Source organism: Cebus imitator, unplaced genomic scaffold (genome assembly GCF_001604975.1).
Source record: "Cebus imitator isolate Cc_AM_T3 unplaced genomic scaffold, Cebus_imitator-1.0 Scaffold276, whole genome shotgun sequence".
Taxonomy (NCBI): Eukaryota; Metazoa; Chordata; class Mammalia; order Primates; family Cebidae; genus Cebus; species Cebus imitator.
Genome location: NW_016107591.1, coordinates 2669148 through 2683639, shown reverse-complemented (window position 1 = coordinate 2683639; position 14492 = coordinate 2669148). Strand labels below are relative to the sequence as shown.

At 32.9% G+C, this 14492-nt stretch overlaps 1 protein-coding gene across 1 annotated transcript in view; it reads left to right on the top strand.

Annotated features, from left to right (window-relative positions):
- The window catches only part of CDH9 (cadherin 9), a 159607-nt gene that overhangs the window by 50197 nt on the left and 94918 nt on the right, over positions 1-14492 (top strand). The gene's annotated exons all lie outside the window — the stretch shown is intronic.

The window sequence follows — 14492 nt, the reverse complement described above, 5'->3', positions numbered from 1 at the left end:
GAAAGTGACAGTGATTTATTTTTTATAGCAACTTTCCACATCACTAGTGATCATTCAAAAATATGTAACTAATTACTATGTTCAGAAGGTGTGGTATTGCAAATTATTTTAGTGAGGAAGGGCAAGGAAACATATTTGGGCTCTACATGTAAATCAGTATCAATAATGAGCATAAACTAAAAGTCATGTAGATGGAGGTAATTCATTATTAATCAGCTAGTTATTATTTAATCATATGTGTGTTTTTGAAATAAAACTCTCCTGGAAATCTATTGATAGTTTATCGTAATTAAGAATAGTATACTCTGTATGAGAAATAAAGTACTTCTAGATGTTTCTGTTTCTTAATATCAGCGAGGCTGAGCTTCCTGCTTGTAATCCACACAAAAGTGTTCAAGGCAGTTGGATAAAAACATGATTAAATAAAAAAGGAGAAAGAAGACACTATCTTTAAGTAGATATACGTCTGTGTTAGTAGGAGCAAAGTCACTCATGAGCAATCAGAAGCAGACAATAATAGAGAATATGTAACTCCATTCTTGTGCTCGATTTTGAAGAAACAGGTTCATTGCCTCTCCTTCATCTCTGTTTAGAGACTTCGTTTTCCTTAACTCCTTATCTCTGTCTTTTTCTTTCTTTAGTGGCATAACCTTTCTGATACCCATAATTTTCTTTTTATCTGTCATCCATTTCCTTACCAATGACATTCACACTATTCTAAACTCAGAACAATTTATTTGTTAACTGTGATTATTCTCAATTTATACCCAATGCTGAGATATGTTAAAATTTTTACAACAAAAAAATTTTAAATACTAGCAGTCTACAGATCATAAATGTATTTTTTTTTTTTTTGAGTAATGGCATATATGTACTTGAAGGGACTGTAATGGTCTGAGTATTGTTTACTCACTGACAGCACCAGGCAAATAAATTAGAACAGGCCAAAAATGAAAAAAAAAATAAAAATAAAAATACAAGTACCTAATATCACAAACGTCACACTTGTAGCTTTCAAACCAGAAATACATTTGATCATGAGACTGCCAAAATTTTGATCTAACTCTTCCTTCTGTGTGTAGGCCAATCAAATGCAGTCTCCTTTATCAGAAGCCTATTATTTTATCTTCTTTTGAAATTTCTCTTTTCTGGTTCCATAGGTCATGCTTATTCCACCCCATTCAGTTCCCTTGCTGGTTCTTTTTTGCCTGTTATTTCTTCTCAGCTTAGTCATATGGCATCCTCAGCCATCCCTCATTTAACGTCACTTTTCACACTACACTTAATAACTAACATCGGGAAATTCAAGCTCAGCTAGCAAACATTTTTTGTCTAAGGATGTGAAATTGCCTTATGATTCTCCAAGGAAGTGTACAAAGGGCACACCAAGGTCATAGGGCCTTACAGAAACGGTTTTATCCTTGGAGATTCAAAGACACAGAAGAATAGCCACAGATAAAAAGAGATGCTCATAATCTTAAGGCAATTAAGGGTCTACGGCAAGCACTTATTTTTAGTCAAAAACAAAAATGCTTCCTTCTAAGCACTGAGTGTACACTGATTGATTTCTAAATTGACCACCATTCTTGCTCTCACATTTTAAAATATATATTATAGTTTAAAATTTTCTATGTAATCATGCTTACTTTTTAATTAATTCCATAATCTGTCATAAACAACTACTAAATGTATATACATGGTTTTGTTTAATTACTTTTCATAACATTTTTTTCATTTGTGTTGGAAAAATGGCATTTTGGATTTATGCATGGACAAGTTAAGGTGTGTGATGTTTGCCCCTATTTATTCTTGACAACAGGGTTATGAACCTCAAATAGAGCACTCAATATAATATCAGGTGTTGGGAGGAAATAAATACAATGAAACCCAAACTACCTATCAACTATTTTTATGTTTCCAATGGAAAATAATACGTATATGAAAGAGACACCTTAACAAAATAAAACACTTATACTACTTTTTGAAGAAAAAATAAAAATCTTTCTGTTTTTTAAATAGGGACTTATCTAAGAAATGGCATTACCACATATCTAGTTCATATGAAAGTGGGCTGGCTTTCAACCACATCTTAGCTTTTAGTAAGTTATTAAGGGCATTTACACTCTTTTTATCCTGCTTTTCTGGCTTTCAACATTGCTATTTATTTGCATATACAATGGCTGACCAGGCCCTTAACTCTAAACTTAGTCAGACATATGAATTCTAATAAGGATTTAACTTCTTGAGCACCACATAGATTATCTTTTTGACCACAGTGTTTCTGGTTTCCCTGGGTAGACCTAAATCTAGTCTTCCATGATCCACTGTATTGGTGGTATCTCTTGTAAAAAAAAGACCTGTCATATTCATCATGCACCATGATTGGAAAGGCTAAGTAGCTTCTAGTGTGAAGAAATTTCCATGGTTTCTTTATAGTTTTATAGATGCTAGATATCACAGAAAATGATAGGCACCATATTAATGTACAGGTGCTATAAAATTGGAAAGACACATTTTTAAAAGTTAAAAACGAGGGTTTCATCCTGAATGTAGAGGAAGCAGTTTTAGAAAAATAAATAGTGCATCAAAAGGTGATAAATAAATTATATACATATACACACACCAACATGCAACTTACAAGATTTTTTCTTGATTGTGACATTTACTATTAGAATTCAGAAGTTGTTTAAACTTTACAAGTCTCAGATTCTTGTTGGGTTAATTTACATCATCATTAAGATTTTTTCCATTCCAAATTTCTGGTCTTTTCTAAGATTTTGGAAAGGCCTGCCATTAAGTACAAAAACATCCAGAAACATTTTTGTAAATACGTGCATGTCCACAAATCTTAGAAGGTGAAATTGCATGCATGTAGCACAATGAAAGAGGCGAGTCTAAAAGGATAAAATTAGGCCTTCACTATGAAAGGTCCGGAATTCTAGGCTGAGTTGTTTTTACATAAAGCATGAAATGTGAATAAATCTGTTACTTTATACAAATCAGTTATGGGTGGAGCACAGAACTAAAGTAATCAGTTTTCTTTCATTGTCAGAATGGAAGATCTGAAACGATCAGTTTTCTTTTATTGTCAGGATGGATTAGAAGAGTAAGAAAATGAATTAAGATAATTTTAACAAGGTAATATTGCATAATTTTTTATGGCATTTCATACATTTGCAATATAGAAAAGCCAGAAGGGTTGGAATTAACAGCAAGTTTTTGTTTTTCACAACAATGCAATTTGAAATTTGGTTGGTCGTTCTTGACTAAAACCATCAGTTATTAATATTGTTTTACGTAATAAGGGAAAATTATTGTTACCCAAGAGAAAAACAAAATCACAATAATTGCCATCTAGCTTCTCTATAATTTGAATAGACACATGTGACTAGATTATTTAGACAGAATAGTAATAATGCTCAACAGATAAAATAAATTTAACAAGAAACATGAAAATGTCCCTACTATTCTGTCAGAGAGTCTTTATAACACTTTTTTTTTTGTACATAAGGACAAAGTCCAGAAAAATCTCTGCTTATCTTGGATCAGTAATCAATTAACCATATCCCAATTATCATTAAGAATGGAATAGAAGTTACCTATTTGATTTTAATATCTGGCTGTTAAAGCACATTTATTTTATGAAGAGAAACCCAATACCCAGACACAGCAGACATAGTGTTTATTCTTCACAAGGAAATTGTGAAGATTCATTTAATAACTTGGAATATCAACTTAACTGACCACTACATTTTAATTTAAAAATATGTATTTAGCACTTGCTTTGTGTAGAGCAAGGAACAAGGAGCTAATGAGCTGCCCATAGGTAGCCACCATTAGAACACAATAAGATATCTTTGTTGCAGAGTTATCTCTCACATTTTTATAATTTTAATTTAAAAATTTGTTATTCCATTCTGAAATCAGGAGTGTAATCAGAGAATCTAGAGTGGAAGAGGATTTTAACATTTATTGAGTTCTGCTTTCTTGATTACAATTGGTTTTCATGTTACCTAAAACAATGGGAAACACAGGTAACAAATGAAATTTCAGTAGGAATCTGTTTTATATTTGATTGTGTATCACAAGGTGGAGTGATGCTCTTTAATACTTATATATGCTGGTTTGAAGTATATATAAAATAATGGACTTGAAAAGGTAATTTTTTCATAAGCTTTTCAGGTATGGCAGTTTGCTTTGTACAAGTAACGGAAGATAAAGTAGAAACAGAAATAAAATCTCAAATTTATTTAAAGAGTTTTGATGAGTTGTTATAGCACATCACAGTGTTTTTCAGAATCTAAGTTAAATACATATATGATGATTTTTAAGTGTGATTACTTATGGTGCAATACGTGGAGCAGCTGCTTTTGATTTGTAAATACATTGTATTCCAAAATTCTCTTTATGCATTAGTTGTTTGTAAATCACAAAAAAAGCATTAAACATTCTGACAAGACTTTAAGGACAGAATACTGAGGCGTGTTTAGCACTGAGTTCTATAAAAACTCACTTTTAAGATATAGCTCCATCTTTTATTTTTACTGCCAATGCTGTATAATCACTTCACTTGAAAACTTCTTTAGAACACTAAACTTATCATTTTCTGACTTTATTTATCCTTTTTTTTAATGATCAGAAGCAGTTTACCAATGTATCTCTCGAGTAATACCAATCCTTAGCACAAAAATACATATAGAAAACTAACTGAAATTCACTTAAGTAGAATTCAAAGTGTTCGTTAGTACTCTTGCATATCCCCCCCATATTCTATGTTCCCGTAAATTTGTACTTGAGTTCTACTCAACATGATATTTCTTCTTCCATATCTCACCTTTTTTTTTTTTTTTTATCACGTCTTCAGCCCCCTTCCCATGGAGTATCTTACTCACTTTTTCGTAATCTCATCTCTGGTTTTTCTTTTCATTCTATGTCCTATCACAACTTCTGTGCCCAATCTTACATAAAACCCATTTCATTTTCCCTGGCTAGAATTACCTTTAGAAACTATGAGATCATCTCTTAAAATCTTATTCATAGCACAATTTCAGTTATTTGGGTATATTTTCTATTTTGTCTCCTAGAATCTGTGACCTATGGGTTTTGAGTCTGTGTTGGATTTATTTTTTTCCCCAAATTTTCGACGTAATAGGTTAACTCAAAATTACTATTTAGCTACTATTTTAAAAAATCTTTATTCTTTATTAATCTGAATCCTGAGAAATTGATATTTTGAAAAATAGAAAAAGCAGAATATATATATACAAATAAAAATATATTTTATGGAAATATATTCCCTTTTTCTGACAACGGTACACCAAAGTTAAACTTTCTAAATAGATGTGGTTTTTCTTTGCTGTTCTTACAATTCTTTTCATATATTTCCATTATATTAGAGGGTTCTAATAACTCTGAAGCCATTTAAAAAATGCTAAGTGTGCTAGAAAATGGTTTTTCATATGGCTACTAAATTTAGTGTGTGACTTTTTTTTCACACTTCAAACACTGATTTCAATGTTTTTGAACTACTTCTAATATTACAACATATTCTTCCTTGACTTCTAAACTTGCAGATGATCAAATCCATCTTTATGTACTCATCAGTGAAGGAAGGGAGGCAGGAAGAGTGGGAAGGAGAGAAAAACTTGCAGATGATCAAATCATCTTTTATATACTCAGGAAGGGAGGGAGGGAGGAAGAAAACAAGTGTAGAAGTGGCATTATCTTCAGCAGGGTATGGCGAGACGGATGGGGAAAGCTACTTATGTACATGGTCATAAATTGTGACGATGATGATGTCATTATATAAGCAGTATGTGCTCCCTTTGAAAAACCAGGTGCATAAAATTTTAAAATAATTTTAAAAAATCTGTGATATCACTAAGACAAGGCTAAGATGTCTAATTTTTTAAACCTATTTACTGTTTTTATGTTTAACGTTGGTTTTCTATTGTTTTTATACCTGTTTTCTCTTGCAACAACAAATGTTTCTCTTGAAAAATTATAATAATATTCTCCCACAGATTTTTTTTAGAAAAAACTACATTTTAAAACTACTTTGGTAAATGTTTCTTACATACTTGAATGTTTATTACATACTTGCTGGGTATAGTATTCTTAGGAAAATAATTTTAAAAAATTAATGATAGTGTTGTTCCATTCTCCAGCATTCCATATTTTGTGTCTCCATGTTCAAATTCTTCCTGGGAGTAAGATTTTTACATGCTCCATTAAAAAACTTTTCTCCTTAACTCTGTCATCTTTTCTTATTTATTTTAATGCAATGATTAGGTACATATCCGGTTATTTTTTTTTTGTACTTCTGATTAAATGTTTTATTTTCATGAGATACAATGCTTTATCTGTGATAATACTATTTACTTAAGGTTAACTTTGCCTGCCAAGAATTTGCCCACACAGCTTTTCTCATGAATGTGCTTGTGTTATTTATTTTTTGCCATTCTTTTGCTCTCAGCCTTTCTGTGTAATTCTATTAAAAATCCAGCTGTAAGGATTTATTGTCATGTAAAGAGCTCAGAACTGGCATATTCTTTTTATGCAATCTGACAATGTTTGACATTTAATTGATGTAAACTCATTCATGTGTAATGCCATTATTGATATATTTGGATTTAAGTCTGCCATTTTCTTGTTTTCTATTCCTTTCAGTTGTTCTTTATAGATTTGTTTCTTTATTTGTGTGTGTGTGTGTGTGTGTGTGTGTGTGTGTGTGTGTGTTTGTGTGTGTCTTATCATCTTTGGAGCAATTAAGTATTTGTTTAAACACCTGTGTTTATGCCTTTTATTGGTTAGTTTTATCTATGCTTCTTTGTATTTTTATGTTAATTTTTTAAATTAAACTTTAAGTTCTGCAGTACATGTGCAGATCTTCCAGGATTGTTGCATAGGTTCACACATGCCATGGTGGTTAGCTGCCTCCATCCCCCCATCACCTACATCAGGCATTTCTCCCAATGTTGTCTCTTCCCCAACCTCCCCACCCCCGACTATCCCTCCCCTAGCACCCCACCCTCAACAGACCAGAGTGTGTGATGTTCCCCTCCTTGTGCCCATGTGTTCTCATTGTTCAATACCCACTTATGAATGAGAACATGCAGTGTTTGGTTTACTGTTCTTGTGTCAGTTTGCTGAGAATGATGGTTTCCAGATACATCTGTGTCCCTACAAAAGACATGAACTCATCATTTTTTATGGCTGCATACTATTCCATGGTGTATATGTGCCACATTTTCTTTGTCCAGTCTATCCTTGATGGGCATTTGAGTTGGTTCCAGGTCTTCACTATTGTAAACAGTGCCACAATGAACATACATGTACATGTGTCTTTATAATAGAATGATTTATAATCCTTTGGGTATATAACCAGTAATGGGATTGCTGGGTCAAATGGTATTTTTATTTCTAGATCCTTAAGGAATCGCCACACTGTATTTTTATGTTTTTAGTGTGTGTTCAAGGCATCTCAGGTTTCATTCTTAACTTATTACATTATAAATTGAATGAATCTTGTATATTTTAGCATATAATATACTCATCTTACAATAGCTTAATTTAATTTCTCTTGGAAGACTTTGTTCTATTTTTGTCATATATTTTTCTTGTACATATTATAAACTGCACAATGCATTGTTAATGTTTATTTAAACATCATTATTTATTTGAAAACATTTAGAGATAAAAAATAATCATTATATTAATTCATATAAGTATGTCTAGCCAGTGCTTTTTATTCTTATCTGTAGTTCAGAATATCTGTGTGACATCATTTCCCTTCAACTTAAAGAATTCTTTTACCATTACTTGTAGTGTGTGTCTGCTGGAAACAAACTTTCTTAGCTTTTGTTATTTGAAATATATTATTTTTTCTTTTTTTATTGCATTTTAGGTTTTGGGGTACATGTGAAGAACATGCAAGATTGTTGCATAGGTGCACAGAGGCAGTGTGATTTGCTGCCTTCCTCCCCATCACCTATAACTGGCATTTCTCCCCATGCTCTCTTTCCCCAACTCCCCACCTCCCACCGTCCCTCCCCTAATTCCCCCTGACAGACCACAGTGTGTGATGCTACCTTCCCTGTGTCCATGTGTTCTCATTGTTCAATACCCTTCACTTCACTTTTATTTTGAAAAATGTTAACTGGATATAAAACTGTGGCTTAATCTGACAGATTTATTTTCATTTTAGCACTTAAAATTGTTGTTACATTGTATTGTGAATTACGTTACTTTTAATAAAAAGCCATTATTCTTATTGTTGCTGCCCTATATGTAATATGTGTTTTTCTGGCTGCTTTTAAGGTTGTATTTATATTTTTGTTCTCTTTCATCTTAATTTGATACCTAGTTGTATGTGTGTGTGTGTTTTTTTTTACCCTCTTTGGAATTAACTGGTTTCCTTAGATCAGTGAGTGTATTTCATCAGATTTTAAAATTAAATGGGCATTTAAAAAATAGTTAATTTTGTGGCCATTTTCTCTTCCTTTTGGAAACTTCAAATGCAAGTATTTTAGGGCACTTCATCCTGTCCCATAGTTGGAAACTATTTTTGGTTGATATAATATTGTCTCTGTGCTTAAATTTGGGAAATTTATTTTCAGATTTATTGTTTCTTATTTTTCTGTGTCCAATCCACCATTATATGTTTTTAATTCAGGTATTATATTTTCAGTTCTGGGTTTCCTTTATTATCTGTTATATTTTTGACATATTTTATGACATTTTGCATGTACTTCCCATTATTCTAGTATGCCCTATAAAAAATTCTTCAGTATGTTAATTACTTTTAAGTCTTTGTCCATTAAATTCAATATTGGAATCTTCTTTAAGTTTATTTTTATTCACTACCTATTTTTCATTATGTGTTAGAATGTTTCTGCCTTTTTTAATCTCTAGAAAGCTTAGATTATATACTAGACATTGTGAATAACACATTGCAGAAATTCTATTATCTTGCTTTAAAGAGTGTTGAGTTTCATCCCAGCAGGCAGTAAAATTACAATGGATGCTACTTTGATTCTGTGTAGGTTTGGTTTTAGAAATTTCTAGGCAGACTATTATATTGTTTATTCCCTGAATCTTGTAGCGTAACCCTTATTCTTAGTACATCTTCTTTACGTTATTATTCTACTGATGTTTCACTGGAAATCCCTAAGTGTTTACCAAGCATGTCTACCTAAGAGAAGCTTGAATTTTAAACTCTTCTCACTATCCGAAGTGCTCAAAATCTCTGCTCAGTTCTTACTCATGTCTTACTGTATACATGTTCAGTTTATGAGTCAGCCACACATTAAATGTGTATGCCAGGTTTAGGGCTACCTCCTCTGTGGTTTCCTCCATTCCTGGATCTTTCTCCTCTCAATTGTCAACCAATATGGAAGCCTTGAATCCTGATCCTGAATTCTTAAACTCTGTATTTTATATGACACATGAAATGAAGTATGCCCTCAAAGAGATTAATGTAGAATTCACTTTATTCCCTATTTGCTTATACTCTTCCCAGTCTTGTCTTGCTCCTGGTTATTACATGGTGCCATATATACATACATATATATACACACGCACGCGCACACACACACACACACATATATATATATATATATAATTTTAATACAATTGTTAGAATGTTACTTATTGTTATTAAAAACAAAGGGGTCAATTCTATTTGATGTCAACATCAAACTGCTTTAATTATTGAAGCATTACGGTTTTATTTGTCAGTCTGATCATGTAAGCTCCCCAATCATAGTCTTCCTTTAGAAGATCACTGTGACTTTCAAAGTCCTTTAGATTTTCATAAAATTATCTTCTCAATTTCAATTAGCCTGAGAAATTGTTTGAGATTAAAGAAAATAACATAACATGTCTATTTAAGAAACTGTATAATTTTGCATTGAATCCTGAATTTAAGTGAGGAATTGCCATAATGACATTACTGGAACAACTGGCATATTTGAAGATGGACTGTCGATTCCAATGTGGAATATAATTATATTGTTAAAATTCTTTAATTTAAATTTGTGGTAATACTATGATTATATTAGCCATTTCCTTGTTCTTAGATTACAGATTCTGAAATCCTCATTTAGTGGTATAAGCAATTAATATATCTGCAAATAAGAGAAAGTAATTTTAATAAATGTAATACATGCAATAATAGACATGACAAAATATTTAAAAATCAATAAGAAAAAGATAAGAGAAGATATAAATTAGAGCAAAAAGACTGAATAGTTATTTTACACAATAGGGTATCTAACTAGCCAGTATACATAATAAAATGTGTGAAGATGTTTAACTCGTTAGGAACATGTGGACTTAAACCATGCAAACACTAGAATGACTAACTAAAAAGACAGAAAATTTCAAAGGTCGGTAATGTTATGCACAAGCTGGAAATTTCACAGATTCGGATTGAATTAAAAGTGCTAGAAACATAAAAGGAGACAATAAATGGAAAAATAAAATATGCATAGAAATGAGAAGGCTATTTGAGCTCAGGAGTTTAAGAGCAGCCTGGACAACATGACAAAATACCTTCTTTACCAAAAATACATAAAATTAGCTTGATCAAGCGCCTGTGGTCTCAGCTATTCAGGAGTCTGAGGTGGGAGGATTGCTTGAGTCTTGGAGGCAGAAGTTGCCGTGAACCAAGATCATGCCACTGCACTCAATAACAAAACAAAACAAAAAATTAGTGGACCATAAAATAACCTAAATATTAAATGTCATCACAATTAAGATACCTGTGTATTTTTGGTAACTTAACTTTTTCAGTCTTATAGGAGGGTCACTCAAATTGTGCCAACTTTTGTACACTCTTTCCTCAGATTCACCAATTACCAATATTTCATCAAATTGGTTTTGTCACTCTTTCTGTTCATATACTGTTTATGCTAAGGTAGAAATAGTTCAGGTTTGTCATTACGTCTAAAACTTGTCCCTGCTTGAGATCTACAGAACTTTTAAAATACTCTCAAATTCACACTAACTTGGTGAAGTATTTAACTCTAATTTTTGTTCCCTCTTCAATAAATTTGTGTTCATTTCCCTAGCCTTCTTGCTAATGTTTTCTACGAAGTTACTTAGATTTCTGTCTTGTGCATGTGAAGTTTAGATAACAACAAAATAGTTGCGCATGTTAAAAGAGACCTGGAGGTTCCACTCTCTGTGACTCCTTTTTAAGATTGTGCCTTCCAATTTCTTACCAGTGTCACAGGCTCAAACTATCTATACAGTCTCTACTACCCATAACTGGGAGTTACCTTTAGGAGGAAAGCCTGGTTATGATACAAGCTATAAAAAGCTTAAATTAAGGCCCTCAATTATGCAGTTCTTCTGTGGTTGGTGTCCAGTGTCAACAAATTTTTGTTTATCTGTACATTTGTTTGTTTGGGTCAGACTTTCTTAATTATTCTCAATGGGTGTATCTGTCCAACACGAAGACTTTGTGAAGACAAAAACCTGAACACCAGAGTTGCTTTTGAAAAACGCAGCACAACGTCATCATGCAGGTGTCACACTAAGGTTTATAATAATGTAATATTTAAAAATTTTTCTAATCTGCTAAGTAAAAATAAACCCTCTTGTTTTTTTGTCCCAAAGCTATACTAATTATTTCTGGTTCGTGTTTCAATACATTAGGTACAGAGTTTTATATCATAGGTGATAATATGAATCATTCTCTCCTATTTTAAAATGCCACTCTTAAGAATAAAACTGGATAGTTTGAGGTGCTTTAGCATGTTAAGAAACATGGTAGCTCACTGATTACTTGTCGGGAAAAAACTCAGACCTTCAAATGGGAATCTGCTTTGGCCATATGTAAATATTTTCTAGTCGCTTCTTGTCTCGATCTGGCAAGTCTAAATCAGAGTCATATCCTTGCTCTTCTGATAACAATGTCTCAAGTGGCTGTGAGATCAGGAAGTAGCTTCCCTTCTTTCGAGGACAATTTTGTGAGCACCTCCACTCACATGTCAATCAGACATGTCAGGGCAGATGTCAATGGTCATACTCAGCCTTTATGTTGTAAACTTTCCATTCTTTCACTCTATTACATGTATATAACAGATATGGGGCCGAGAGTGAGGAAAATGGAGAGCTGTTGGTCAAAGAGTCTAAACTGTTAGTTATAGAATGAATACAGTCTAGAGATCAAATGTACAGTATAGTGACTGCAGTAATACTCTTGAAGTTTACTAAAAGAGTAGATCTTATGAAGATCTTATGTTCTCAACACACACACACACACACACACACATACACACACACAAACACACACACACAAGCTAACTATATAAGGTGATGGAAATGTTAATTAGCTTAATTGTGCTCATTTCATAATTTATATGTATATCAAAACATCACATTGTATACCTTAAGTAGATACCTTTTGTATTTATCATTTGTATGCCTCAATAAACCTCAGAAAAATCAGAATAAATTAACACTCACATCACCATTTTGTTTTTTGCATTTTATAAAAATACTCCTATAGATATCCATTCAGACAAGCTTATTCCTGAAAGTATAGAAGCCCCCACCAGCCAGTTCAGTGCCTGGCACATATTAACACTCAATTCACTGTTGATTTTAATCTAGGATTTTTGAGCACAGAACTGTAATATTCCTTATCACTATTGTAATCACTAGACTGATTAAACACATGATAAAATATCTAAAAGGAACAGGCAAATACCTTCCAAACCCATAGAACTGCTTTGTTGGAATTTTACAAATAGAATTTAGAAAGCACATATCATGTTACTTTACTTATTTGTCTTCATAAGTACAAACTCATTATTTTGCTTACTATAGATAGCCTTTTCTTCTTTTCTTTTTTGTTTTTGAGACAGAGTCTCACTCAGCCATCCAGGCTGGAGTGCAGTGGTGCCATCTCAGCTCACTGCAACCACTGTCTCCTGGGTTCAAGGGATTTTCCTGCCTCAGCCTCCTGAGTAACTGGGATTACAGGCACCTGCCATCATGCCTTGCTAATTTTTGTATTTTAGTAAAGATGGTGTTTCACCATGTTAGCCAGGCTGGTCTTGAACTCCTGACCTCAGGTGACCTGCCCGCCTCAGACTTCCAAAGTGCTAGGATTACAGGTGTGAGCCACCGTGCCCAACCATAGATGGCCTTTTCTTAACATGAATACACAATCTTAAAAAATAGAGCAGAGGAGCAAAAAATTAAGTTTTAAAATATACTATGCAAGATTTAAACAGCGGCATGTTAAATAACCTTGACATTACATGTTATTTTGTTGGTGTTTCACTGCATTTTAAAATGTAAAAATGCATTGCAGACACTGTTTTGAACCTTAAATTTGTTCATCATATTAAAACAGAAAATGAGATAGTAACACAAAAAGAAAGAAAATCCATTCAAAGAAATATTTGTTAACACATGCTCCCTGAGATGTATTAGGGCAGAGAGACAGACACTCAATCAGTGAAATTTCTTCTAGTTGGAATTACTTGAAAAGCTTTGTTCATGGAAGGGGTTGAAATTGATGAATAGTGTTCTATAATTACATGTTTGTGATAAATTTAAATTCAGTCTTGACTGAATTTGTTGTTAATCAATTGTTAATATGCCTTGCACTCCTAATCTTCAAGGAATATCTTTTGTAAAAGAACAAAAAACAAAATAAAAAAGATACCTAAAAGGGGATCTCAAGCTAATGCACAAAAGAAAATGATACGTTGATACAATCAGATATCCAGTGGACCTTCCAGAGGCTAAGCAGACCCTTGTGGCTCAGGTTTTGCAATTTCTTAGGTTTTTAACTGAAAGCATAATATATGTCTGGTATAGAAAGCATATTCAGTAGTAAATTTTAGAGCTCCCATAATCAATTTTAAAGCCCCACTGGTATCCAGTGATCAGGTATTACTTCCAAGTGGGATAAAAGTCAAGAGTTTACTATTACTTTGCTATAGTTAGCATCGAGATTAACAGCCATCATTCTCACGTTAGTTTCTTCCTCCTACCCACAACCTGCAACTAAAGTGCAGGACTTTTTCAGTGTTTGGCCACATGTTGTTAAAGCCTGGTAGAAATTATTTTAATATTTTTGAAACAAGACCGCTGAAAAGCAACCAGTAAAGTGCAGTTGATCCTTTAAGGACACTGATATAACTGTGCATGTCCACTTGTAGGCAGACTTCTTTCACCCAAACTCAGATTGAAATGTGGGACAAGAAATCCTCAAATAGAGAGGGCTGACTTTTTTGGCTGAGTTTTCTTTTAGGGGTGTTCCACAGGGTCAATGGCAGAATTTGAGTATTCTCAGATTTTGATATACGTGGGTTTCCTGGAACCCATCCCCCACATATACTGAGGGACAACTATATAAGAAAAACAGATTCTACAAAAACAAATGCCTTCAGTTTATTATTGATGTCTCTGCCTTTTTATTACTCCTGTGGTTAATCTGGTTCTATTGATTATCTTTCTTTTTTCTTCTT